Here is a 25,603-nt window from a genome sequence, read left to right as displayed (position 1 = left end):
AATTTCATTGAAAGTGTCACATTTCTCAGAGATGTTCTCCGCAGTCGGCCCGAGCAGCCTCAGTGGATGGATGTGGTCGACGGATTGATCAGCATGAAAAAGCTTTAATATATCGTTCTAGCCGAAGGTAGGCTAGCGATTTTTATGCTTGTACTTTGTTGACCGACAATAAAGAAAAAAATATTTGTGGCGCAATGGATTAACGCTGCGTTTTCGAACACCGAAACAGTGGTTCGAATCCACTTCGAGCAACATTTTTTTCTTCTGCATTCAATTATTTTTTTACAATTGACAAATTACTAACGTATTACGTGGTGGTGTTTTCCCTTTTAGGTCGCATTATGTGATGTTTCTGATTACAAATAGCCGTAAAACCAGCCGTGTACGAGCCGGAAGGCAACATGAAATGTTGTGGTATGGCAATGCTCAAACTGTCTATTTCCGTAATTATTTCGGTGATTATTTCACGTCTTCAGTGTTACCTTTAGTTTGCGTTCAGAGACACTTCAGCGTTGTAATAGCCGTTTAACTTGCTGGCATACAACCGCTGAGAAGGAAGTAGTAGTTCCGGGACCCTACCGTTGAGAAATCGGAATTACGCTTGGAGATGGCATCGGCGGCCACAGTGCACCAACTCGTGCAGCCGTTGCGAGCGCAAGCCGCTGGTTACCGAAGCTCATTTACCATTTAGAGGGCGGACGAGGGTGTGCGTGATTTTTCTATGGTCGAAGCCGACCTCTCCAACACCCCACTACTTGCACTCCGCAAAGCTATGGGATAACTGAATAATTATCCGAATAGTTATCAGAACAGGTGCTTCTGAATAGCTATCCTTCTCCATTTCTGTGCATAGGACTGTCTGCAGACCGGCGAAAATGGAACCAAGTCTGTACAAGGCGCTGCGCGTGATGCGAAACTTGCAGCCCCAGCAAGCTAGCAGCTGTTCTTGGAAGCTGAAAGGCGGCGTGAAGTGAAAAAAAAAAATAAAATAAAAGGAAAGGAAAGGCATATTGGTGTTCAGTTCAAGCGTGTGGCGGGCGTCTTCCGTCTAATGTTGGGAGTGCCTGTCGCGCGCAGCTGTTCTCTCGCGCGTTGGTGGTTTTCCACCTATATTCCCAGGACCTTTTGAGCCGCGTGCGGATGTCTGCCAGCGTGTGAGGCACTTGTGTGGCCCCTCGGCCGTCGCCTAGCAGCAGTCACATCGGTCTGCGAGACAGCCGCTTAAAACTGCTTGCTCTTCAAACTAGCGGGAGAAAAACTCGGCCACGCTCGTGAGAAAGTAATTTATCAGGGGAAACAGCAGTTCGCAGCCAGCATTAGGCGATACGTTTCGAACAACTGGGTGCTCGTCGAAGGGACCTCGGAGATTTCTTTTTTTGCCCCACTTTGGTTGCCATCCTTTGCAGTGCCTCTCGCGATAAGAATATCCCAATACAATTTTCTGTGCCTACTCTCGGCTGCGAAACTTTGTGGGATGCATTTTCTCGCAGAACGAAATTATTCTAGCGTCGCTTCTTGTCCCAGTCGCCCGGCATTGTTACCAGCCGATGGAACATGCACTTCCCATCATGCGTCCACAGATTTCGTGCACCTTTCTTGACCGCTGCGAATTTCTTTTTTTTTTTTTCGTCACAGCTGCCTTCCATAAACATTTATTGTTGTTAGAGCACTGCATTAATATTATTTTTTATTTTTTGCCGACGAAATGTTTTCTAAAGTACTTTGCCGACGCAATCATTTCAGTGAAGTGCGTTCCAGTTTTATTATCGAACGCTACAATTCCAGTGCCCGTACTAAATCACACTAGGACCAAGCAAATGCACTCATTTGAATGTTATTCAAGCTAACAACTCGAGCGCCGAGCAGTAACCTGAACGCTTATGTTGATCTCGTTAGACACGGCGAAACGCTTTCACACTTTTTTATCTTTTGTGCTTGTTTCTGTTTTTACAACCTTTTCGATCTCGCCGGTGTCCAGAATCTTCACTAGGCGGTGCCAATATTCCCTTTTTGTACCGCACACTTAGAGAAAGGCGCTTCGGGACTTTGGCGCCATCTCAACTATTGCTGATTGCATGTCTTTCACATCTATTCAGCACGCACCTCTAACTGAGTTGATTTTAGAATGTTTCATTTTATTTTTAACTCCCTCGACAGCCTCGGTGAATGCTCGCAGTGCTTTTCATTTCGTAACATATGCGCGATGCGTCTGTCGTTCTGGAATGCTGATCTGATGACAGACGAGGAATGCGTCTGTTGTTTTTCATCCATTGCTTTTTGCATATAGCCATCGAGCTCAGTGAACTGGACCTCATCCCCATCGCTCGAAAGAATCGAAAATTTGTCCTTGTGGGCGAACCGACTCTTTTCGAAGTGCGGCATCGTTTTCTCTTGCTTCGTTTGCCATGATAGCTGCTCCAGGCGCGTCGTATAGACGCCGCAGCAGCTTTCAAATTCATCGTCGTTCTCGCCTCGGGTAATTAGGCGCCTTATTTATTGCTTTTGGTCGCCATTAGTCTTTATTCCTGCTCCCGAGCGTTATCGCCAACAGCGAGGGGAACCCTGAAAAAGTTCCAAGGCGTCATGATGGCCACCAGCGCCGGCCCCCTTTTGTTGGCTGCCGAGGCTCTCACTGCCGGCGGCTGGCGCCCGCCTCTGCTAATGATGCTTTAATGAGCCCTGAAATGTATTTATTGCCTCCCGGATAATGAGTTAAACTCGACCAAACTGTAGGCCAGGCGGCTGGCAATAGCTGCGGCGGGCAGGAGCATATCTGTTTTGTTTACCATTTTCCCGTGCGATATGCAGAGCGATTCAACGCAGAACAGCCTCGCACCGCCACTACTGGCTCTCCGTGGGGCCTCTGCGCGGATGCGCGATAAGCCGCCAGAGCACGTGCACCGACCTTGTTTTCTGCCACTATCAAATTCGGAGGTTATGCTTTCGACCTCGTTCAAACCTGCGTGCGGAGTTTTGCAAGATCGCAAGCTAAACCGATTCCAGTTGTGTAATGGAGGCGTCAGGCGCACGGCTCATAGCCGGTGCTAGCGTGCTGCCTGGCTGTTGGGCTCCGCCCTGATGTAAGTACAGCAAGCTTGACAGCTGGTAAAGCGGAGTCTATGAAATCCTGAAAATGGCTCATGCACTTGTAGCCTACTGGCCATCTCGAGTTCTTCACATATGCAGCACTGCTCGTGAGCCGAAAGTAGGGCCATTAAAACTGACAAAGGAAAAAATCACCCCCCCCCCCCCCTTCCTTCAAAAGCAGAGCTGTCTCTAAAAGCAGGCGGCGAAGAAAGTTTGTCTTGATTGACACCTCGGTTACAGTTTACTTCCTCCCGCGTTTGGAATCCAGCCTTTGCCGCTTCACTCGCTCTTCAAGGCGTATGGTTAGCTTGGCGTATATTCAGATGCGCTAGGAACTTGAGATGGTTTGACAGCACCGTCAGGAGCCCAGATATATGAACGTCGTGGGTGTTTTTCTCGACGATCGTCGCGTGTACGGTCGCGTGACTCTCCGTGCCTCTCTGCCCCTTCCCTGGCTCCTCGGTGTAGATGGGTCGCGTCTTGGCGCTTGAATTTTCTTGAACTAACTGACGAACTTCTTTCAACGCACCTTTCTGCCGGTGAGGAGTAGCGACGTTTCACGGCGTGCTTCGAACGAGCGATATTCGGCTACCCGGAATTGCAGCGGGAGAAAAACGTCTGCTTGCTGCAATTGGCACTCGTACAACTAGCTCGAAAGTCAGCTCATTTTGCTTTATGCTCCAAACCGGCCTGCTAATCACGTTTAGCTATGTATCACAACGCGTTAAACTGCAGTTCTGCTATACCGGATGTTTTTGTTAGTTTTTTTTTTCTTTTTTTTTCAACGTTCAGATATTTTCATTTCGAAACGTGTGAGTGCTACGTTGGTGCTGTGTGCGGAAGCGTATTTTACAGCTGGTCGGGAATTATGAATGGGGCAAAGCTCGAGAATTAAACGAATAATAAATTAACTAAAACAATTGTACAATTTTTTTTTAATATGGCAAGACTGTATTATATTGCAGAATTGAAGGACACTAATATCGGGCCCACTATATAAATTCTCTTAATCTGAAACGTGGTTCGAAATATCGAGCGTGAAAAGTGCGCATCTCAAATCTCGTTCACTTATAAATATGCAATGTGCGAAATAAAAATCGGCAAGCTTTCAAAATGCATATTTTCGACGCACGTTAGGTCGACATATTTCCAAACGTATTGCGGAGCAAGGAAATGAAAAAGTTGGGCTCGTTTTCGATGTTGACCACCTTCAGTTCCGCGGCATAATGCTGCCACTTTATATGAAAATGAACAGCGGATTACGTATACTTTATCTAATTTATCGTTTAATTGTTGAGATCAATCGCGGGCATAATGCCTACCTTGCTGTACATCTACCTGCAGCGACTGCACCAACGTATCTCTCGCGCATTAAAAAAACAAAACAAAAAAGTCTAAACGTTAAATAAATGTCGCCCGATATACTGATTCCGAGATCTCAAAGCGCATTTTCGCCGGGAATGTGTCTTTGAACCGTGCAAGTTTTTAGCAATGGAATTAAAACGATTGTTTGGCCTGAACTGCTGACTTGTAATTTTTGCAAGCTGGCGTCTTATTTGCCAGAATAAAATAACGAAAAAGAAATGAGAAAGCGGCCAATAAGTCGTGAAGACAGGCTCTTTTGCAAAAGTGACCCTGCGAAACCCGCGATGTCTTGCATGCTGCCGAAAATATTCTGAAAGCGAAATGCTCTGGTGCCAGGACCGTCATGAATGCTCTAAACTGAAAAGTCGGAAAACGATTTGTGCGGGTGCGATTTGTGCGGGTGCTTTTATGAAATGTTCTGCACTGATCGTTCCACGGATGCTGTATGGGTAATAAGGAACAAGTGTAAAATTTGGACCGCGGTACGTACACGTGGACACAAAGGTCGTTCAAGGCCACATTGGATGGGACGTCGTTAACTGCATACTGGTGCGCGTGTGCGGCCGTGAATGGGCGACTGAGTGTCTCTCCGATATTGCGCGCCCATGCTGGGCATCCTCATTAAACGACTGGTAGGAAAGTGTGTCGTGTATAGATACACTCGAGGCCAGTGATCTTGCCGCGCAACCTGTAGCTCCGGGGCTACCTCAGCGCGTGTATTAAAACCGGACTACGCTGGAAAGAGCCCATGGAGATAATGTGGCGGGAGCTGTGCCCCTCCCAATTAGGGAGGTTTATCTCGAACAGGGCACTGCGCGTTAATTAGGATTTCCTGCGCCTTTTCCCCCTTTTGTGTGCCGACGCGGTGGCCAGGTTCGTTAGTTGATAGGAGTAATAAGCTTCCCTCCTGAGACGGGGGAAAAGGCCTCGTCGATGGACGCTGGGCCGCGATTCGAGGAGCACTCTCGCACCGCCCTGTCTAGGCCACCGTCGCGAAGTGGACGCGTCAAAGGGGAGAGCACTGCGCGCTTGCCGTCTCCGGTGGCCCACCTTCGATCTGCGCGCAAATTTGCCCGTCTGTGAACCCCGGGCTGCAATAATCACGGGGCACCCGCAGCGAGCGTGGGCCATCTTTATTGGCGCGTCTCGCTATGCTCCCCCGAGCCGCGATAAACAACGACGCTCCCCTTTATTGCTTTTCGTGCGTCGCGCGATGAGCCCCCGTTGACAATTGGGTGTGAAATGTGTTCTCGCCTTTCTGGAAGTCCTTCGAGCCTTTGACGCGGCGGCTGCTGTTTTTCTGGAATGGTTTGAAGGTTAAGTACATTGGCTTTAGCGCTTGGCGCTTGGCCGATCGAAGCTGCGCTCTTTTGCGCAGTTCAGTGGTCTCTAAAGGTCGCATATGGAGACTGGACCCTCTTCAGGGCTTACGCCGTACTCTGGCTGTGATATGTGCCTGTTAATCAAGGGTTTTTACGTGACGTCAACTATTCCTGCTCACTGGCATCAGGAAGAGAATACAACTCAAGGAAAAAGCGCCACATGCCCCGCGAAGTAAGCCTTTCAACCGATGGAGTCGGGCAACCCTCATGGCGCCGTGGCTAATCCGATTAAGCCGTGGTGAACTCCGTCCGTCACACTCTGAATTGTCAGGCATCGCCCGTAGGCGGGTTTGCTTGAGAAGCAAAAGCCGCTGTTTTCTTCAGTTGTATATCCCATTGTAGTAGTGCTGCTTTCTTCTCGAGTGAATGAAAATTTTTCTTCAGCGTCAATTTTTGTGTAGTTCTTTCATAATAGACTTCTGTCCGTCATTGCACACATTTAGACTATAGGGTAACTCTATCGGTGGTGGGTAACGGAACGGCGGGATGTCGATGCATATGGGCCGAAGGCTAGGGCCCCTTAGGTATTTGATTGAAGCGACACGAACCCAAAACTGGTCAAACAGCCATAGACCGTTATACTTTGTGGCACGGGCAGAGGCTCTTTATTTTTCTTTCCTTTTGCAAGCCTCAGCATAATATATGTCACCTAAGCGCCGGATATGGTCAGCAAAGGAGAGGCCGTTCGTCTGACAGCCAGTTTGTCGCTGGCGCTTCACTGTGTCTCGCATTTGCGGCGAATGTGTGGTTCATAAAGCTTTTTATTTCTCTAGACTTGCCCGCATCGCAAGTTTCAGCATTAAAACGCAGCAAGTTGTAAGAAGGCTTTTAGATTGCACAGCTGCTTGGCTTGGTAGCAAGCGTTGTTTGATCGCCATAGAGCCGGGTTTTCGGAAGCTGCATTAAAAGGGGTTGCAAACTTTGAAATTTCGCGTTATGCGTTGTCTTTATTATTATTATTATTATTATTATTATTATTATTATTATTATTATTATTATTATTATTATTATTATTGTTATTGTTATTGTTATTGTTATTGTTATTGTTATTGTTATTGTTATTATTATTATTATTATTATTATTATTATTATTATTATTATTATTATTATTATTATTATTATTATTATTATTATTATTATGCTGGCGTAAAAAAGTAAATTAAATTAAATTTGCGAGATTTACATTTTTGCGTTTCACTTATCAGCCGAAAGGACACAGCGATCCGGCTAACATACGTATAACTAGACGCTGCCGACCCTCGCAAGTGCCCACTGGGAAGATCGAGCGCCATAAGTATGCCTTTCGAATAGGGGGCCCGTAGGGTATGGTTCCTCGTACTCTAAAATACTCTATTACGACCGTTTATACCACCGTTTGTTGCAAAATCCCGCGTCCCTTTCATCTCCTTGCCCGCCTTTTCTGTTCACGATGCAGTAAAAAAACAACAAAGAAAAAAAAAAGACAGAGATAAAGTAGTGAGTTCCACATGCGCCCGCTCTGGGCGCTGCACCATGCGAATGATGTATGCCGCCTTGTCATTTATCCAGTGAAGTCGCGCGTACCTCAGAAACGCATCGCTTCAAAGCTCGCTTCGACCTCCTTTCATGTTGGGCCTGAATGAGATTTTCGAAAGCGTGAGTGATCGCGAAGGGCAGTGAGTGGCGGCTGCGGACTGGTAGCAAACCCGCTGAAGACGCTAATGGGATTTCGGTGCAAAAAGGCTGGCACGCGGCAGGTAATTGAGTTAGCGCCCTCAGGACACGCGGCGTCAAAGGACATGGACACCCTCTTGACTGACTGCGCCGCGTGCTCGCGCATTAACGGCGCGCCCGGGTGAGCAGCGCGAGCTTTCTCGGCGCCTTGCGTGGGATTTGTCCTCGCTGCTCCTTGACGACGAAAGGAAGGCATGATGGGGAAGTGCTGTCGCGGATCCTTCTTCTGGGTGCCGTTCGGTCTGCATTTAAACATCTGCAATTTCTTCTTTTGTTTTTTGAATTCTGACTGCGCTCTTTCGTGATATCAGAAGCCGTATAGTTGCGAGGAAGGACGTGTGATACTTGTTTTTCATGTCACATTTTCGGGTGACAGAGGCGAGAGAGGGGTGAGTTTGCTGCATATAGCGATGCATATTTCAAAATTATTTTCGAATATCCGAGAAGAGAAACATGGCTCTTCTACCTTTCGTACCTCTGTTTTTCTCTTCTTTCTCTACGCTGTCTCCTGGCGAGTGCAAGGTGGCGACGGTTGATTTGAACTAGTTTATTAAAGTTTCGTGTTAGCAACTACCCTATAGAACTAGACTGTTCCGGGAATGGAGTTAGGTCTTCCTTTCCTCCACCAGGAGACCGTGCCCTTGGCAAATTTTGGAATCGGAAGTTGCTTTTGGGGCGCATCCTGTACCAGTACGGTCGCGTTTAACTCTGTCCTATCATTCGCTTTTCTCACGCCTTGTTCTGTAGTCCATGAAATAATGTAGGCCTTCCGATACAACGAAGCAAGCTCCTGATGCTTTCCACAGAAGTTGTGCCACAGCCTTGATTTCCATGCAGACGCAGTTCCTGAGCAAAATTTGCAAGTTGTTCACTGCGATGACGCCTGTTCCATCGCACCCATTCGTAGCTGGCGTCGGACTGTGCACCGAAGGACTGACGCCTGCGCTCAAAAACCGTCGATCGTGAGCCTGCGATAAAGTGCACCGGATGAAACGAGCTGGTGCCGTGCTCCACACCTTCGCTTCCTTATCGAGTGGCGTCGATTTGGCAAGACAAGATTCCTGCCGGTACCGGAGTCGTCACTGAGTGGCTGTATTTCCCCCTCTCCGTCCGCAACACGAAAAACTCGAGAATGTGAAACGACGCGGAAAAGTGCCCAAGTAGCACCGAAACGTTATAACATTTCTTTCTTTCTTTGCGAAAAACGTTTTTACAATTTATATATATATATTTTTCTTCTCATATTGCTGTAACGCTGCACATAAACGCTATTATAATGCTTTTTATCATTAAAACCTTTGAAAACAATTGAACAACCCTTATAAACGTTTACATTTGGTTAACATATCTGGGTGAAGAATGCTACAAGAGCGACAGCAGCTCAGTCCAGCCTACAATGTAGAACTATAGGGTGTGTCACGCTCGCCTGATTTATACGGTTAATCCGGACTCATTTTTATACATGCTCCTCATGAGCAGTGCCCTCGTGCGTTAATAAGTACAGTTAAAATAATTATTTGAGTGTTTGTATTATCTCTGTCGTCACTGCCCAAAATGGGAGAAAAATCCCTAGAACAGTAATAAGTTAGGTGCTTTAAGTGAGGTCATGTTGATATGAAACATTTTTTTCTATTTTATGTCAGTGGTCCATAGACATTGCTGAAGTATACCTACAATCGGAGAGCTTTGTCCTAGATTCTCTGATAGCTGGTAACTTCCGTACAAACTCTCCTGTAACGCCAAATGTCTTCGTTAGTCATTTTAGCTAGACTCAACAACAGGGTCACATTTGCCGGTATGAACCGTAGTGTAATTTTATTCTTTTCATTAAATATGCACGTGATATGTATAGAGAGCGAAGGTAAACTGTTCTCTCAGCCCCAGCAGAAGCTCACGAGTGTGCAGAGTTGTGGAGCATGAATTTGGCCCATCTTGTGACGTGCTGTCGCCTTATTTAAAAGCATAGCATGTTTTAATGCGAAGAATTTCTCCCATAAAACAGACCGCCGTGATATTCGAATGGAACGACGCTTAATGGCACCAACACATGTAGGCTGACGTCGAATTGGCTAGGGCACCAGGGCAGTTGCATTGCTTGATTCCAGCAGAAACTAAGCCTGTAAGATGCTGCGACATCCGTGGCTCCTGGTGTTTATAGTAGCAGCAGCGGCTCAGGTGATGGTCCGGCCGAAAGCAGAACCGCGCTACTGTTTGAGCTGCGCATTATTAAAGACGAGTTCTTGCTTTTTTCAGGCACGTGGCGTCTAAAGATGAGACACCTGGTAATTTTTAGTGTAAATCTTTTCTCTTTTGGTGGTCGTTGTTTCTGTGCAACTCCTGCGCACTGCTATCTGCATGCGACAACGCTGGTCAGCCCTTGCGTCATGCTTCGCCTCCTCTCCGTTACAAAAAAAGAACACCACTTACCCTGCAGCTTCGCCTAATCGAGTTCCTTTAATCTTCATCTACTTACAAGTCGATCGTCGTTAGGCGCATTTTATTATCGTTTCGCGTAGGCGCCGGCCGACCGCCGCAATCAGCTGGCGGTGCGTTGGCGCGAGACATCGTCTTCGTCGGGCTAATCCGATTTATTTCTCGCCGGCCGATCTCTCCCGCGCTTTGGCGACAGCCTTTGCTTGGCACTCGGGCTCTGACCAGCGCGCGGGACTCTCGTGCACGCGCGCGTGCGGGGGCTGCTGTCCCGCATTGTTGAGAGCACAAGCCCGTAAACGAGGGCTTCGGTTACTCGGGAAGCTGAAGCGCTCGTTGGCGTGTCTCGTTTCTGGGCTTTTTCTGGTTTCCCGCTCGGCCCTTAACGTTTCCCCGGCGGCGTCGTTTCGGCCCCGCGAAGAAAGGGAGCGCAGCTGCACGACGACGCAAGAAAGGCGGCCACTCACGCTGCCCGCCGCGCTTTCTCCGCTGTTTATCTTCCCTCCTTTTTCGGTCCGTTTTGTTTTTCGCTTTACCGCTGGCGGGAACTGTGTTCTGAAAGGTTACTATGTCTCGATAATAACTGGTGCGATGGTTTGTTTAGTTGCCGTGGCGTCTGGAATATATTGAGCTGCTCGCCTTTAACGTGGTTTAAGGTTAGCGGAACAGCCGCGTAGTGGGAAGTTTAATTATTTCTTCGCAGCGAGGGCTAGAGTGAGAGTAAGAGGTTTCTTTATTGCGTCACGTTGGCGATGAAGGGGGATTGGCCAACGGAAAAAGATTTACAACGTGTTTCTCTTTCGTAAGTAGTGACAGCTAATAATACAAAACGCGGTGCTGTTCCTTGCGCGACTTGCGCGATCGGGCTTACCCGCTCGAAAATCATCTAACCTTGTGTTTGGCGTATCATAGCCCCAGCTGTTTTTGCGCCATAAAACCCCATATAACTAACTAGCTTACCCGCTCGAGTTTGTTCGTTTTGTTTTTTGATGTTGTTGTTTTCACGTTTTCGAGCGAGTTTTCGAAATTCCACTTGGAGTGCTTGTGGTCATGTGGTCTCTAGCGTATTCCTTTCTTCAGTGTTGCTTAGAAGCACTGTACTTTGGCAGGAATCTTCTGATCGGCCAATTTTTTTCTCCTCTCTCTTCTGGATCTTCGACGGTAGCAAAACCGGAGCATGAAAGTCTTTCGCACAAATGTTTCACAAACAGTCGTCCAGGGATGCTTTAGTTCGGCCTGTCACAACCCGCGGGGGCCTCCGTACCTCGCTGCTCATTCCAAAGTTAGCCAGTGGACTGCGGCCGTGGTGATGCTATTTCGATGGTGGCGCCCGTGTGGCGTGCGATTTCTGCGCATGTCAAGAAACCCCTGGATATCGAAATTACTCAGCAGGCCTACGTCCCCCGTAGCCCACTTGTCGCTTCGGTGCGCTAGACACGATAATTTATATTTTTCAGTTGGTACCTCTATTTTAGTCATGCGATTTTGTTAGTATTCTCGGAATTCCCTAGCTTTGACAACGAATTTAAAACATTAGTATGCTGCTTAAACATCGTCTTAAGAGTACACACGATACAGTTTATCCCGGATATATTGAGCCCAAATATATCTAACTATTGCCTATATCAAACTCTCAGAATATTCCCTTGAAAATCCCATGCAAATGTGTAGGGTTCGCGTCTATCTAACTCCTGTTCAATGGAGAGGTGCCCCTGTTGTGTACCTCTCTCCTAATAACGCCCCCACGATCATTTTTCTCGTGCTGAGCCGGGTCTACTGCGCAGCCTTGGGTCCTTCGGTCTTGCGTGCTTGTTTTCAACGCGGCACTGCTGTCATGCGGAGAGGTGGCATTAGATGCGCACAGTACCATGCGTTCAAGCCACCCTTTCCGACCGAAGGCTTGCGGCGGCTCTCGCGCGGCCTGCTTCGCTGCTAAAAGAGACGAATAAATCAGCTGCGCCCTATTTTAACTGAGTTATAACTGCGTTTATATTGTCCCAGTAACAGAATTGGGCCTCTTATGATCAGCGGCGGCTTTTCCAAAGGCACTGTCCACTGCATATTTTGTGTGAACCCTAACACCAACGGCACTTGTGCCAGGAGGCACGAGATGCAGCTGTAAGGTGTGAGCAGCGCTAACGACGCACCGATCTGTGCCTACAAAATATTTGGAGGGCGAGCTCGCCTCCAAGGAGAGGCTCGTGGAGGTGCGCTCAGTGCGCCCCTCTTTTTGACGCCTGTCGCGCGTGTGCGCTTCGCGGGTAGGCCGCCAGTATGCTGGCGGGCAGCCCATCGTTGCAGGCAGTAAACGCTTCTGGGTTACAGAGGAACGCTTCTGATGGCATATTTTATATGTAAAATTATCGATACTATATGTAGCTATTTCAAGATCCCCTTCGAGTTCGATATATCCGGGATCGATAGCACGTCTTCATTCCACGTTTTTTTTTTTTTTATTTGGTTTGATTTTTGGGGAAAGGAAGACGCAGTATCTCACTTATCGGTGAACACCTATACTTACAATTACCGGCATACAATTGGAAATAAAAATCACGAGAGACGGGCTGACATCCTTCCAAGGTATTACTAACCATTACAAGCTTAATACTCACCCCGGGATAAAAAGTTAACCAAGGCACAAGATCTTATGCGTCTAGCCGAAGGCTGCAGACAGAATCATTTCTCAATCCGTACATGTTTACTAAAATGTAGACGGAATAAATTGACCCAAAATGCAAATGAGGCCCGGAAATGGCAATTATACCAACCTACATACCACATAAACATCCGCACGTATTTACCGGTTTAACCAGGGTTATATCACGACTAACTCAGAGCCTAGGGCAGTGACGCTTTCTGCGTAGTACGTAGGAGTCTATTTGTCTTTGTGACGTCTCTCCAGAACGCTACAAAAGACCCTTGCTGCCCATCGACTACTCAGCTGTGTGCCCAGAGGCTTGAAAACTTCATGCGGAAAGCGCCCTCAGTTGCAAACTTTGGGTATGCCTATTTTTTCGCAACAAGAAGCAGGCTTACTCACGCTGAGAGGCTGAATTCGTTTTTGTTTTCTTCTTAAGGTGTGAAGCACCAGTGACATTATAAAGCCCGAATTGGTAGCAACAGAAAAAGAAAATAATCGGATAAAAATCAAAGGCTCCTGATTAAATGAACCAGGCGTTCTGGGAAAGCTTTTCCGCTTGGACGTTTTAACCTTGCGTTTGGCGCGTGATAGTCTCAGTTGCTTAGGTGCCATAAAGCGCAACACAATGCTCTACGATTCCGCGCGACAAGTGTAGGTGTGGTTGTGAGCACCATTTTGTGCTTCTCCAGCTGTCAGACGCGTGGATAACAAAAAGCTCCGCCAAGCTAAAGAGCGCTTCTGTGTTTCAGTGCAGACTGCACTTTTTTTTTTTTTTTTTCTTTCACTGGTCACGTTGTTCGCGCGCTGAAGTAGGTTCGGAAGAACTCGTCCGGGCCCAGCATGGCGTTGCACTCTGGCGTCGGTACCTTTTACTTGCGCACAGAAAGATTTTACCATTTTATATGCAGGATAAGCCGTGCTCTTCCTTCCTTTTTTTCTTTTTTATGCCTGTACCTCGCTCATATAGCAAAAATGACCGCCGTGCTGACAACGGTTTTGCGTGCCTTCTGAGGCAGGCGGTATGTATAGCTTCTTCTTTAGCAATCACTCATGATTCGAACAAATTTTCCTGCCATGAAATCCCTCAAAACACTATAGACGGCTGGTTTCTTTTATATACATGGTTTTTTTAACTGATGCGTTATATATTGCAATACCAGTCTCAATTGACCTGTGACTACTGAATAATTTATAATTGAATGCCTTCGTTAGGACTGCTTCGGTTTCTGTTTCAGCAACCGAAAGACGGACGTGAACTGAAGTTGGTGTTTAGGTCAGGCTAGGAACAGAAACTGCCTTATAAACGCTGATACGTATCATTTTAATTCACTACACCATTCAAACAAGCCAGCTTCAGGAGATGGAATGACAAGGAACGACGTGTCGGCAGTTATCGTACCACTTTCCTTATGTGTTACGTGATCTAAACACCATCAGAAGTTCACAGTCATCATTCGGTTGAGAGAACAAGAACTCAAACAGCGTAGAGATGAAGTTAAATGATAAGTTTATCAGCGGTCGTGAGAAAATACCGCGAGGTGATCCATGCATCTAATGCATCATTACCGTGCCCGCCGCGGTGGCTCAGGGGTTAGGTCGCTGACTGCTAAACCCAAGGAAGCGGTGTGAAATCGCTTTTCGATGGAGACTAAAAGCAAGGCACCCGGGTTCTGTGCTACGGTAGTGCACGTTAAGAAGCCCTATTTGGTCGAAATTTCCTGAGCCCTCCACAACAGCGTTTTTTTTCATAGCCGGAGTCGTTTTGGGGCGTTAAACCCTACGAAACAAACAAACAAACAAACCGATCGTGCCACTTTTACAGTTTTTGTCATGACTATATAGCCCGAGCGCTTTACTTTTAAGCATCCTAACGAGGCTCTTTGCACATCTCCAGCGTTCGCAATCTCGCAGGTGACGAGAAATTTTGTCCGCAACTTTCTCGGGCTTAAGCCGCTAAGGCTATATAGTTAGGACAAAAACAGTAAAAGTGGCACGATCGGTTTGTTTGTTTCGTAGGGTTTAACGCCCCAAATCGACTCGGGCTATGAAAGATGCTGTAGTGGAGGGCTCCGGAAATTTCGACCATATGGGGTGGTGTTTGCATATGATTGTGTTGTCTTTCGTGAAATTAACAGGTCTGACGATTCTAGAGCCTTGCAACTTGACATTGATGCTATCTCTAACTAGTGTAATTTGTGGAAAATGGGTCTTAATACATGTAATACATGTAAATTCTTACGTGTCATCAGAATTTCACGATTTCCTGTGCTCTACTTTCTAAATAACACAGTTCTCGAATCCGTATACTTTGTACCGTTACCTAGGCGTTGAAATATATTCAGGTCTCACTTGGTCACTTCACATTAACACGATAATTAACAGTGCTAATCGCATGCTCGGTTACCTCCGTTGTAATTTTTCTTCCGCCCCTAGCGCTTTAAAACTCCTCTTGCGCAAAACACTTGTCCGTAGTAAACTAGAATATGCTGCGTCCATCTGGGACCCATATTGTGCTAACCTAACTCACGCCTTTGAAATGGTCGGAATAACTCCGTTCGTTTCATCCTTCACAACTATCATCGTACCGCTAGTATATCAGAAATAAAGCGCATTTTAAACCTCCCCTCATTGGCTTCTCGTCGTAAACTTTCGCGCTTTTGTTTTGTTTTGTTGTGTTTTTTTTTTTTTTTTTTTCATGAGATATTTCACACTTGCCCCCAGATTGGTATCGTATTCGTTCCCCCGCCTTTGTACATCTCTTCACGACTGGATCATGCTCACAAGGTTGGCATCTCTCTGTTCAGAACAAAAACATGCTGCGAGTGATTTATCCCTCGTACCTCCAAGGACTGGAACCACCTCCCGGCACCGATCGCCAGCATTGAAGGCATTGATCGTTTCCGTACTGCCATAGCTAACGTTGTATATGTAGTTTATTGACTTGTCTGCGTTATTTTCTATTTTCTCGTTATTACGTTTTGTAACATCCATTCCCCTCTGTAATGCCTCTGGCCTTGAGGGTAAAATAAATAAATAAATATTCCAGGAGTGCATTCGTCCACGAGTTACATTACAGAACTTAGAAGCAAGCCTCTTGGGCTGCATATTTTTGACGAAGACTACCCGTTATTTTGTGCGCTGCAGGCACTAGTTGTGCGTGGTTCACGAGTGCTATGATTTTATTTTAGAGAGAGAGAGGGGGGGGGGGGGGAGAAACGCTTTAATGAACAACAGAGAATTTAATAGCCGTTGTTTAAAATTCGCTAGCATGCTACTTTGCGTAGGAAAGGGAATTGGAGAAGTGAAAGAGGGCAAGAGCTGTGTGGAAAAGAAGTAAAGCAAGGGGAGAAAAAATGCTGACTTTAAATGCATGCTAGGGTGCGTAGTGGAGTAAAGTAATGATATGAAAGGATAGAATGCGTAGGGCTGACACAGTTCACACCGTGAAAAATACATGAGGTTATCATGCGAGGTAGAACTAAAAGTTGTCTTGGTGTCCAGTGTCAATTAAATACGGAAATGAAAAGTTCATTGCCTGTCTCTGTTACCTAGGGCGGGCTTAGAGACCTAAAACACTTCAATATTAGAGGCACTGGGGAGAGCTTATACGTTTATCGGTTTGTACGTTGATAGTATACGCACGCTCGTCTGCATACGCGGGACACTAAAGCAAGATATGTTCCACAGGTTCAGTCGATCCGCATTTGTCACAATGCGGACTGTTCATTTGACCGAAGCGGTGTTGCAAGCCGTTTGTAAATGCTATCAGGCGAAGTCAGTGGTAAAGAGCCGGATGACGAGGATGTCCGGGAGGGAGTCGCGGTCATAGATGTGGGTCGACAGAGTTGGAAATTGGCGATGATGTGTCGGCAAGCTCCAGAGCCGGTATTTTTCTTCGGAAGCAAATCTTTTAGCTGGATTGGACGTTTCAGATTTTGTGAATAAAGTCCGAATGTATTACTGATGTTTGCGCTTACGGGCCGCTTCATTTTGTTTTTTATTTTACTTTTATTTTTCATTGGTTAGATTGTCACAATGAACTGGTATCCACTGAAATTTTATTCAGTGGTTTGCGGTTGTAGCCATATGATGTAGATATCTGATGTGAAGGCAAACGGGCTGATGATCAGTTTTCTTCAGCAGGTTGGAGAGGATTTGCAGAGACGTTTTGGAGTCCGTAAAAATATCCCATCGGCGGTGGGTTCTGCGCCGGATGCATGAAACAGCTTCTTTTATGCCGTGAAACTCAGTTGTCCTCGAGGATGTCTTCCGCTGCAACCGGTATGGAAAGACATAGCTTGCTGAGGGCACAATAGAGCCACATAAATATTTTATTTTGTCTACATGAAACGCGCTTTGGATTCGGTGCCGTAGCGTTAGAAACAACGGCGCTAGATGCGTTTTAGTATTGCGCCGCGGACGTCTTCGCATGGGTCTCTGCTTGCATGACCGATGCCTGAAGGAGTCGCGCTCATTCCACCTGCCAGCTGATTGGTCGTTGGGCGTCGTTCCCGCGGGGCCGCGCAAATTGGCTAACGGGGTTAGTGCGCGCCTGAATTCGCCTCGCACTGGATTGACCAAATCAGGTCCGAGCCCGCGATTGGGTCGCGCTTCCAGCCGCCAGCACGGCGTCGTCCTTGGGAAAGCACGATTGCACCCCTCTCGGCGCCGGCTCGCACGTGGGTATTGTCCTTTCCCGGTGAGAATCCTCTCCCTTCGCTGGGGTAACGAATGTGGTCGTTGGATTGGATTAACGCCGATTTGTGGCTCTGCCTTTGGGACGCGTCAATAGCTCCATTTGTCTCTGGCGTGCGCCTCTTGCGTTTCGCTATTTTGTCCTCGGCGGACCGTCTCGCGATCCGCGCTTTCCCCTTCTTTCTTTTTAGTCCTTTTTTTTTCTGCTTCTTAGTCTGAACAAGCCCTCGCTGCTTCCTCGCGTGAGAGCACCGCGTGGAAAGTTTAAACCGTCGCTTTTTGTTGCTCCCTTAAACCGGCTTTCATTTCAGTGTCTCGCCCGCGTGACAAATGGCTGCCTGTATTGAATCCAGTGGCTCGTAACGCACAGCCCCGTCTTTGTTGAGCCTCTCCGGAAGTAACGGTCCTTTATTTTATACTTAGTTAAAGCGCGCTGTTTTGTTGCTGAAACCGTCGCGAGCCGTTTTGGGGCGCGCGTACACATGCCCTGTCGCCTTTTTTGTGGACACAGATTGCGGTGGTGGGCCGTTGTCTGAATACGGCTTGTTAATGTGCCGACCGCTCCAGGCGGCACGCTGTTGCTATAATTCAACCGCCCTCTATGTCGCGCGTGACCCCTGCCTTTACTGCGCGCTACGTGGGAAAACCTTCGTCGAAATATAATGTGGACCCGCAGAATCCCATGAAAGAAAGACAAAAAAGCCTGCGGACTGATCCATGCATTCAAAGTATAAATTCTATGAGTGGGTGAGCAAAGAACGTGAAACACATGTTAATGAAGCTGCGGAAGTGGCAGCGGTGGCGTAGCGGCAGAACATCCGCCTCGCATGCAAGAGGACCCGGGTTCAAGTCCCGGTGTCGCGCAATTCTCCGCCGGAATTAAAAAAAAAAAAAAAAATCCGCGTGTCGATGGAATTGCATAAACAGATTTGGGGTGCGACCTGATGCCGTTGCACACCTCCGGCAACGCACTCCCTCACCAGAAAGGAGTTGGCCACCCTGGTGCAGTAATAGGCCATCACCTCTCATGATCAGCTCCTTAAAACCCTGGCCCTCAGTCACCAACGGCTGCGGAACAACTGACCACGGCGGCGGTCAGACCTGTGACGCAGCAGGGGGTGCAAAGACCTTCTGGCTCCGCTGGACAGGCCGCCATTGGAAACTGACCCTGGCAACGTTTAACGTTAGAACCCTAGCTAGTGAAGCTAGTTTATCAGTGCTGTTAGAGGAACTACAGGGCATGAAATAGGAAGTTATAGGGCTTAGTGAGGTTAGGAGGCCGAATGAGGCATATACTGTACTGAAGGATGGGCATGTACTGTGTTATCGAGATTTACCAGAGAGGCGACAACTAGGAGTAGATTTCCTTGTCATTAAGTATATAGCGGTAATATAGATGAATTTTATAGTATTAATGAGAGGGTGGCAGTCATCGTAATTAGGCTTAATAAGCGGCATAAAGTGAAGGTTGTACAGGCCTATGCACCTACATGTAGTTATGATGACCAGGCAGTTGAAAGCTTCTACGAAGATGTAGAATCGGCAATGCGAAAAGTAAAGACTCAGTATACTGTACTAATGGGCGACTTCAATGCTAAGGTAGGGAAAAAGCAGGCAGGAGACCAGGCAGTAGGTGACTATGGCATTGGTTCTAGGAATAGCAGGGGGGAGTTCTTAGATGAGTTTGCAGAGCGCAATAACTTACGAATCATGAATACCTTCCTCAGCAAACGCAAGAACCGGAAATGGACATGGGAAAGTCCTAAGGGGGGACTAAAAATGAAATTGACTTCATAATGTGTTCAACCCCCGCCATTGTGCAAGATGTAGAGGTAATTGGGAAAGTGCGATGCAGTGACCACAGGATGGTGAGGTCCCGAATTAGCCTAGATCTGAAGAAGGAACGCTACAGATTAGTAGAAAAGAAACCCATCAACGAATTAGCGGTGAGGGGGAGGGCAGAAGAGTTCAGAATCTCGCTACAGAATAGATATTCAGCTCTAACCGAGGATGGCGGCATTACCCTTGAAGCAATGAACAATAATTTCAGAGATATCGTTACGGAGTGTGTGGTAGAAGTAGGCGGTAGGATAGTTAGAGAGGATACCGGTAAGTTGTCTAAGGAGACGAAAGATTTAATTAAGAAACGCCAGAATATGAAAGTGTGCAATCCAACAGACCAGATCGAATTGGCCGAGATATTAAAGCTGATCAATAAGCGCAAGGTGGCTGATATAAGGAAGTATAACATGGAGAAACTCGAGCATGCTTTAAAGAACGGGGAAAGCCTTAAAGCGGTAGAGAAGAAATTGGGCATGGGCAAAAACCAGATGTATGCGATAAGGGACAAGGCGGGCGACGTCATCACCAATATAGAAAAGATAGTCAAAGTAGCCGAGGAGTTCTATACTGATCTCTACAGCAGCCAAAGTAGTCAGGACTGTAACGAGATTGGCGGCAGGGAAAAACAGTCAGACATTCCACCAGTGACGAAGGACGAGGTCAAGAAAGCATTAGAATATATGAAAAGGGGGAAATCAGCTGGAGAGGATCAGATAACTACAGATTTTCTGAAGGACGGGGGGATATCGTGCTAGAAAAACTGGCCACCCTGTATACGCAGTGCCTGGTGTCATCGACGTTACCGGAACCATGGAAGAATGCAAACATTATCCTCATTCATAAGAAAGGGGACTCTAAGGACCTTAAAAATTACAAACCAATCAGCTTACTGTCTGTTACGTATAAGGTATTTACTAAGGTAATCGCTGATAGAACCAGGGCAACCTTAGAATGCAATCAAGCAAAGGATCAAGCAGGGTTTCGGAAACGGTACTCTACTATCGATCATATCCATACCATCAATCAGGTGATAGAAAAATGCTCGGAATATAAACAGCCCTTATACATTGATTACGAAAAAGCATTTGACTCAGTTGAAACATCGGCGGTGATGCAGGCATTGCGAAGTCAGAGGGTAGACGAGCCGTACGTGAAAGTGCTGGAATATATATATATATATATATATATATATAAGCAGATCAATTAAGGGGAAATGAGGGTGCTCGTTATAATACATGAATGAAAGAAGCCAACAGTCGGCGAGTCCAAGGAAAGCGTTGGGAATGGCACTTTTTACGTCTTTTTTTTTTTAATGTTTGCTTAGATAATCACAGAAATTAGTAATGTAATCTGTTTAGGGGAAAGATAATTAAACACAAAGTAGAAGAAAAAACAACGTGCCGATGGTGGGATCCGAACCCACGACCTCCGAATGTCGCGTCCGGTGCTCTTCCAACTGAGCTACATCGGCCGCTGTCCCCCCTGCTACTTGCTTGGGTATTTATGTTGCCTGTATACGAACCTTGAGAGTGTTCACCAGCGCCACCCTCAGCCATAGCGGCGGACGTAGAACGCCTTTTGTTACCGCCAGCGTCACGTAGAACGTGATCAAGAGCGAGGGCGAAAGCTGTGCTAGAACCCTCTTACGCTACCTATGGCTTCAAGACTGCCAGAACCGAGACCCCCGTAAGCTACAAGCAGATCAATTAAGGGGAAATGAGGGTGCTCGTTATAATACATGAATGAAAGAAGCCAACAGTCGGCGAGTCCAAGGAAAGCGTTGGGAATGGCACTTTTTATGTCTTTTTTTTTTAATGTTTGCTTAGATAATCACAGAAATTAGTAATGTAATCTGTTTAGGGGAAAGATAATTAAACACAAAGTAGAAGAAAAAACAACGTGCCGATGGTGGGATCCGAACCCACGACCTCCGAATGTCGCGTCCGGTGCTCTTCCAACTGAGCTACATCGGCCGCTGTCCCCCCTGCTACTTGCTTGGGTATTTATGTTGCCTGTATACGAACCTTGAGAGTGTTCACCAGCGCCACCCTCAGCCATAGCGGCGGACGTAGAACGCCTTTTGTTACCGCCAGCGTCACGTAGAACGTGATCAAGAGCGAGGGCGAAAGCTGTGCTAGAACCCTCTTACGCTACCTATGGCTTCAAGACTGCCAGAACCGAGACCCCCGTAAGCTACAAGCAGATCAATTAAGGGGAAATGAGGGTGCTCGTTATAATACATGAATGAAAGAAGCCAACAGTCGGCGAGTCCAAGGAAAGCGTTGGGAATGGCACTTTTTATGTCTTTTTTTTTAATGTTTGCTTAGATAATCACAGAAATTAGTAATGTAATCTGTTTAGGGGAAAGATCATTAAACACAAAGTAGAAGAAAAAACAACACTCTCAAGGTTCGTATACAGGCAACATAAATACCCAAGCAAGTAGCAGGGGGGACAGCGGCCGATGTAGCTCAGTTGGAAGAGCACCGGACGCGACATTCGGAGGTCGTGGGTTCGGATCCCACCATCGGCACGTTGTTTTTTCTTCTACTTTGTGTTTAATTATCTTTCCCCTAAACAGATTACATTACTAATTTCTGTGATTATCTAAGCAAACATTAAAAAAAAGACATAAAAAGTGCCATTCCCAACGCTTTCCTTGGACTCGCCGACTGTTGGCTTCTTTCATTCATGTATTATAACGAGCACCCTCATTTCCCCTTAATTGATCTGCTTGTAGCTTACGGGGGTCTCGGTTCTGGCAGTCTTGAAGCCATAGGTAGCGTAAGAGGGTTCTAGCACAGCTTTCGCCCTCGCTCTTGATCACGTTCTACGTGACGCTGGCGGTAACAAAAGGCGTTCTACGTCCGCCGCTATGGCTGAGGGTGGCGCTGGTGAACACTCTCAAGGTTCGTATACAGGCAACATAAATACCCAAGCAAGTAGCAGGGGGGACAGCGGCCGATGTAGCTCAGTTGGAAGAGCACCGGACGCGACTTTCGGAGGTCGTGGGTTCGGATCCCACCATCGGCACGTTGTTTTTTTCTTCTACTTTGTGTTTAATTATCTTTCCCCTAAACAGATTACATTACTAATTTCTGTGATTATCTAAGCAAACATTAAAAAAAAGACATAAAAAGTGCCATTCCCAACGCTTTCCTTGGACTCGCCGACTGTTGGCTTCTTTCATTCATGTATTATAACGAGCACCCTCATTTCCCCTTAATTGATCTGCTTGTAGCTTACGGGGGTCTCGGTTCTGGCAGTCTTGAAGCCATAGGTAGCGTAAGAGGGTTCTAGCACAGCTTTCGCCCTCGCTCTTGATCACGTTCTACGTGACGCTGGCGGTAACAAAAGGCGTTCTACGTCCGCCGCTATGGCTGAGGGTGGCGCTGGTGAACACTCTCAAGGTTCGTATACAGGCAACATAAATACCCAAGCAAGTAGCAGGGGGGACAGCGGCCGATGTAGCTCAGTTGGAAGAGCACCGGACGCGACATTCGGAGGTCGTGGGTTCGGATCCCACCATCGGCACGTTGTTTTTTCTTCTACTTTGTGTTTAATTATCTTTCCCCTAAACAGATTACATTACTAATTTCTGTGATTATCTAAGCAAACATTAAAAAAAAAAAGACATAAAAAGTGCCATTCCCAACGCTTTCCTTGGACTCGCCGACTGTTGGCTTCTTTCATTCATATATATATATATATATATATATATATATATATATATATAGTGGCTGTAGAGCAACCATAGTTCTGCATAAAGAAAGTAACAAAATTCCCATAAAGAAAGGTGTTAGGCAAGCATACACAATCTCCCCAGTACTATTCACAGCTTGCTTAGAGGAAGTATTCAGAGACTTGGAATGGGAGCAGTTCGGGATAAGGGTAGATGGAGAATACCTCAGTAATCTGCGATTTGCTGATGACATTGCCTTGCTAAGCAACTCGGGGGATGAACTGCAAATAATGGTTGATGACCTAGACAGGAAAAGTAGAAAAATAGGCTTGAAAATCAATATGCAGAAGACAAAGGTAATGTTCAACAACCTCGGGAAGGGACAGCAGTTCACGTTAGGTAGAAAAGCACTGGAAGTAGTAGGCGAATATGTCTACTTAGGACAGGTAGTAACCGCAGATCCGGACCATGAAAAGGGAATAACAAGAAGAATAAGATTGGGATGGAGCGCATCTGGTAAGCACTCGCAGATTATGACTAGCAGCTTACCGGTATCGCTCAAGAGGAAAGTATACAACAGTTGCGTCTTGCCTGTACTCACCTATGGGGCTGAAACGTGGAGGCTAACCAAGAGAGTTCTACTTAAGTTGAGGACAACCCAGAGGGCTATGGAACGAAAAATGGTAGGGGTAACATTAAGAGATAGGAAGCGTGCAGATTGGATCAGAGAAATAACTCAAGTTACCGACATTCTAGTGGAAATTAAGAAGAAGAAATGGGCATGGGCAGGACATGTAGTGCGAAGAGAGGATAACCGATGGTCGCTTAGGGTAACAAACTGGATTCCAAGGGAAGGAAAGCGTAGCAGGGGGCGGCAGAAAGTTAGGTGGGCGGAGGAGGTTAAGGAGTTCGCGGGGGTCAAGTGGATGCAGCTAGCACAGAACCGGGTTAAGTGGAGAAATATGGGAGACGCCTTCGCCCTGCAGTGGGTATAGTCAGGCTGATGATGATGATGATGATGATGAATGAATGAATGAATGAATGAATGAATGAATGAATGAATGAATGAATGAATGAAGCTGCCATTGTGCAATATAACTTCGTTTCTCGCTCGTAAAAAAAAAAAAAACTTTCTTTATTATATTTGCTCGTCTGATGATATCTTATTTATTTATTTATTTATTTATTTATTTATTTATTTATTTATTTATTTATTTATTTATTTATTTATTTATTTATTTATTTATTTATTTATTTATTTATTTATTTATTTATTTATTTATTTATTTATTAACGTTCTTCACTGCACGTCTAGACCACATGCACTGACTCCAACTTTGAGTTAACGTACCGCATAAACGAAAACATACTCTTTATTTTACTGAGGTGCGAAATTGCTTCTCCCAATAACCCCCTCCCCCCTTTCTCTTCCCCCGCCCTGCTTTCATTTTTTTTTTTTTTCTTTTTCGTCTGCGCACTTTTTGCGAGTGCACATATTGAAATTTGGTACGCTTGAGTGCTCTCATGCTGGTGTTATTAGCTGCGATGCTGATGTCTGCAGCCATAACTGTAGCCGCCTTAGTGACATTCATCTCGTCTTGCGTTCTAGCACCTGCATTTAATGCTTTTTTTTTTCGACCGTAGTAGATGGTGTGTGAAACTCTACATTGGGGAGCTTCGAATTAATTTTGAGCACTCGGAGTTCCTTGATATGGGCACCCGAGTACGTTCACGGGTGTCTTTTCATCTGGCCTTCATTCATGTTCAGCATGTAAGCAAGGCGACTGCTGAGCCACCGCTGTAAACAATACATGTCTAGCCGGAACCAACAGAGCACTATTGTCATGCAAAGCAACCGTCGGGCCGCTTAGAGTTGACCGGGTGTTCGTCCTGAGCAGTTGCCTCCGAGTTTCAAGCCATTTCTTCGACGTGGAACGGCCAGTAGTAGTGCTAAACCAGCGAGACTGCAGCGAACCACTTCTGCTGGTCGAAACATAGAGGGGAACACATCCACAGAAGTGCAACACCAACATTTATTCAAAGAACATGCTTGTTCTACATTCTCTGCAATATCTGATAGAGTGTACGAACCGCGCTTGCCAGGTATTGGATTTGGTGTTGTACAGTTATTGAGTTTCGCCGAAATGTAAGGTACAAGTCTGGTGGGGTCAGCGGCTTTTCGTTATAATCGTTTTCAGTCATCGGAAAGTTGCTTTACGTCAGCAGAATAGCGCAACGCTACCATAATTATCAGACAAGGCGTATAGGCTTGCTTTCTCGAGTCGTGCGGCGCCGATTTTGACGGCGGGCCGGGTCTTGACAGCGGCTGTCAGACTGGGCGAAGTTCTCCCTCATCTTCTTTTTCCCCCTCGGAAGGAAACCAGGAAGAGGGCGAACTTTAATAATTTTGAAGCTAGGGAGCACCGAGATGCTCTTCTGCCTGGAGGAAGCCAGTATTCGCTGTTTACGCAACCTGTTCGGGTGCAAACTCGAGGAAAATGCTAACATGGAAGCTTTTTGTTCGAGCTCAAAGACTCCAATGCTGTCGCGTTCAGCGGGGACAGCGCGCGCTGTTTCACAGGTTCCTTCCCTGCGAATTAATTAAACTCTCGTTTTTCAGCGCAAAACCGGGTTCTTTTAAGCGGCTCGACCATGTGCTGCCTGAAATGGAGGCAACGCTCGCCGTGCGAGCAGAAAATGACACGTTGAGTCTCGCGGGTTCTGTCAGCGAACAGCTCTCGTGACAAGTGAATGAAAATGAATGCA

At 46.5% G+C, this 25,603-nt stretch overlaps 1 protein-coding gene across 2 annotated transcripts in view; it reads left to right on the top strand.

The window, feature by feature from the left end:
- Positions 1-25,603, top strand: part of kcc (solute carrier family 12 member kcc) — a 353,291-nt gene that overhangs the window by 155,569 nt on the left and 172,119 nt on the right. The window lies entirely within an intron of this gene.

This window comes from Amblyomma maculatum, chromosome 1 (genome assembly GCF_055883805.1).
Source record: "Amblyomma maculatum isolate TAMU_Amacu chromosome 1, ASM5588380v1, whole genome shotgun sequence".
Lineage (NCBI taxonomy): Eukaryota > Metazoa > Arthropoda > Arachnida > Ixodida > Ixodidae > Amblyomma > Amblyomma maculatum.
This window is presented reverse-complemented; position numbering and strand designations above follow the sequence as displayed.